This window comes from Marmota monax, unplaced genomic scaffold (assembly GCF_021218885.2).
Source record: "Marmota monax isolate L192 unplaced genomic scaffold, Marmota_monax_Labrador192_F-V1.1 WCK01_AAM20220418_F8-fsc00885, whole genome shotgun sequence".
In the NCBI taxonomy this organism is placed as follows: Eukaryota; Metazoa; Chordata; class Mammalia; order Rodentia; family Sciuridae; genus Marmota; species Marmota monax.
Window position 1 is genome coordinate 30,677 of NW_026692995.1, and position 3,695 is coordinate 34,371.

At 40.1% G+C, this 3,695-nt stretch overlaps 1 pseudogene; it reads right to left on the reverse strand.

The window, feature by feature from the left end:
• Positions 1-2,335: 2,335 nt before the first annotated feature.
• LOC124098073 (proline-rich protein 3-like) lies at positions 2,336-2,980 on the reverse strand (annotated as a pseudogene).
• Between the last annotated feature and the right edge of the window lie 715 nt (positions 2,981-3,695).

Consider the following 3,695-nt stretch of genomic DNA (forward strand, 5'->3'; position numbering starts at 1 on the left):
TTATAAATTGTGTTGCTATAAACATCGATGTGACTGTATAAGTAGAGTGTGGTGATTTTAGATTTTTTGGGTAATTACCAAAAGATAGCTTGGTCATATGGTGATTCAATTTCTATTTTTTTAAATATCTCTGTATTGCATTTCAGAGTAGTCATACAAGTTTTGAGTCCTACAAAAAATAAATGTGTGTACTTTTTCAAAAATCATCACTTGCATTTAGTACTATTTGTATTCTTGAGAGTTGCCTTTCTGAATAGAGTGAGATAAAATGTCAGTGTTGTTTTAATTTGAATTTTCTTGATTGCTGGAGATTTTGAATTTTTTTTTTCAATATTGAATTGTTGTGTGTCTTCATCTAAGAGATATCTGTTATGTTTACAATTTATTGATTGGGTTATTTGGTTTTCTGTTGCTGACTTTTTTGAGTTCTTTATTTATTTTAAATAATAATCCCATGTCAGAGGGGAAGTTGGCAAAAGTTTTCTTCTGTTCTGGAGTTTCTCTCTTCATGCTTTTAATCCTATACTTATCCAGGCAGAATTTTTTTTTAATTTGAGGGCATTAATTTCATTTATTGATTGCTGGTTATATTTATTGAGCATTAAGGGTCTTTGTAATAAAGTCGATGCTTGTAATAGTATGAGGCAGTGTTGGTCCCATGTTTTTCTAGAAGCTGCAAACTTTCTGGTCTAATTCTGAAGCTTTTGATCCACTTTGATTAGACTTATGTGCAAGGTGAGAGATATTCTTCTACATATGCATATCTACCTTCCTAGCATCATTTTTAAAAGGATATCATTTATCCAACATATATTTTTGTACCCTTTTTGAGAATCAGATGACTGTAAGTAGGTGGCTTTTTCTCTATGTCTTCTATATTATCCCTTTGATATTCATGTCTATTTTGATGCTAATACCATGTCTTTTTGTTACTATTATGTCTGTTGTGTAATTTAATATCAGGTATTTTGATGCCTTCTGAATTTCTTTTCTTACTCAAGATTGATTTGAGTACTCTGGATCTCCTATCCTTCCAAATCAATTTTATGATTGTTATTTATAGTACCATGAAAAATGTTATTGGCATTCTCATGGAAATTGCATAGAATCTGTATAACATTTATGGTAACATATTTGTTTTGGCAATATTAATTCTGCCTATTCAAAACCATGGAAGGTCTTTCCATCTTCTAATATATACTTCTTCTTCTTCTTTTTTTTTTTTGGTTTCCACTGCATTTATTACTAATATTAAAAAAATGTTAAAAAGAAAAAAAATTCATTCTCAGTTCTCCAGTGGCTCTCCTCCCTCACTCTTGCCCACACAACTCCTGACCCATTTCCTCAAGGCCAGCTTAAAACTGAACCTGTTCACTACCTTTTTCACAGAAAACAACCAGTGCCAGGGATGTGAGGGAAGAGTGTCAGAAGAGAGCAACAGTACTGCCCATGTCCCACCCAAAGATAGGCCAGGTGGAGATTCACAGAATTCAAATGAAAGGGCTGGTAGCTTCATAATGACATAGTCTAACTAAAATGGTCTAAATAGGAGCTGGGTAGGGAGGCCCATCTTAGGCTTTACAAGACATCACTGGCCTGTGTCAGACCAAGAATAATCAACACCAGGAGAAGTACGGGGAGGACCAGGGAGGCAGTCTTGTGGAGTTTCTCAATGCTCCCAAGTTGGGATGTGGGGAAAGTCTAGAGGGCACCAAGAGCCTCACTCATTTTGGCAGAAAAACTTATTCTAGTGCTAGGAAATGACAAAAATGCCACAGACACTGATGGGGTGATGCACAGTTTCACAAAGCACAGTGATCACAGACCATAGCTGTGGGGATCATGCTACTGACAGGGAAACTACAAAATCCAAAAGCAGGGGCAGTTGCCTTTCAGGGAGCAACTCTGTACCAGTCACCCAAAAATTGACCTCAGGTCAGAAAACCTGGCAAGTTTCTCTAGCAGCTGAAAACACTGGGATGTCACATAAAAAGGACTTAAAACAAGCAGCTAAAGTGGGTAGGAAACCGCTCCAGAGCTCTCAGGAATTGAGGGCAGTACTGGAGACAGATAGAATGATGCACAAGAAAGAGCACACCAAAGAGGTTTCCTGTTCCGCAGTCATTTGGTGAAAGGGAAGAAGATCCAGGAGGCAGTTGAAGGGAACAAGAAGGGGTCCCAAAGGCATGTCTCTGGAGGCTGGATCAGAACAGAGCGCACTGCGCACCAGTGATGAAACACAACTCTGGACCCCAAAACGGGGAGGTGGTGGATGGAAGTGGACATGTCATTGACCAAGGGCGTTGGGTGTAAGAGCTTCACTGTAGTCATCACAGGGCCACAGGGAAATACATGGCCACTGGGTCACAGAAGGCTCCTTCCAGCCTGGATGGGAAGGCACAGTCTCACAGAGGAGGTCCATTGACGTCTGGGTGGTAGAAGGCACAGAGGTTTTCATATCTACAGTGGTCCTTTTTGGAAAAGTGTCGACAGACGGGGCAGTCAGATTTGTCTTCCATAACCTGGGGGCCATCCTTAGGAGGGCAGGTATTCTTGATAAGAGACCAGCTTTTGAGCCTTCGAGGGTTTCTCTGCTCTTTGTGGAAGCTCTCCCTAGAGAGACCCCCCATGGCCTGGCCCCAGAAAAGGGGGTTCAGCGCTGACCCCACCACCAACCCCAACCGTATGGGCCAGACCTGGGGCCGAGGCCTCCCTGGATTGGGCCTTTGCCCGGGGGAGGAGGTGGGAGACTCAGCAGTGGTGGAATCATCAGACACCTTGATCCTGGAGGACCTCTGTGAAGAGCTGACTTGGGGTCACTAGGCTTTCCATTGGCCACGCGGGGAGGGCCCAGAAGGCTGGGACTCTCATCTTCTATGGAACTCTCATCTTCCTCATCTCCAGTCTCTTCCCGTTCAGGCAGTGGTGGCTGCTGTTGCTGATTCCGCTTCTTTCGTTTCGGCATCATGGCTGCAGCAATGGCTGCAGCGGGATTTGGAGGGCAGTGAGGAAGCGTAATATCTTCTTTAATTTCTTTTTTCAGTGTCCTATAATTTTCATTGTAGAAATATTTCAACTCCCTGGTTATAGTAATTCTCAATGTTTTTTTTTAGATTATTTTAAATGGTATAATTGTCCAGAGTTCTTTCTCCATAGAATCAGTGTTGAAATGTTTTATATATATATAAAATGAATGTAAATTTATATCCTGCTACTTTGATGAATGAGCTTATCAGTTTATTGGGGTGTATCTGGGATTTAATGTCAGGAAGTTTTTATGTAATTTAATGCACTGACATTTGGCAAATAATATATTTCCCATTGTTATATATTCTTATTTGTTTGTTCCTTTTACCAGCATGTAGTGTTATTCTTTCTCTTCAGCTTAATTTTTGTTTTTAAATCTGCTTTGAGAGATATGAGAATAGCTACTCCTGATTATTTTCAGACCCTATTTTCACGGACTATTTTTTCCATGGTTTCACTTTCAACCTGTTTCCTTGTGGTTTCAAACATGTTTGACTTGCACATCAATTGAGATGGATTTCCATTTTTTTAAATACTTATGTCTTTTTTTAGTGTAATTATCTTTTTTGTTCTGGCACTTTTCTCTGTTCTTGATGTATGAATACAGGACCAGGAGTGGACACTGAGGTCCTTATCTAATTGTTTCTCCTTGGGGCCTGGTTGTTGGC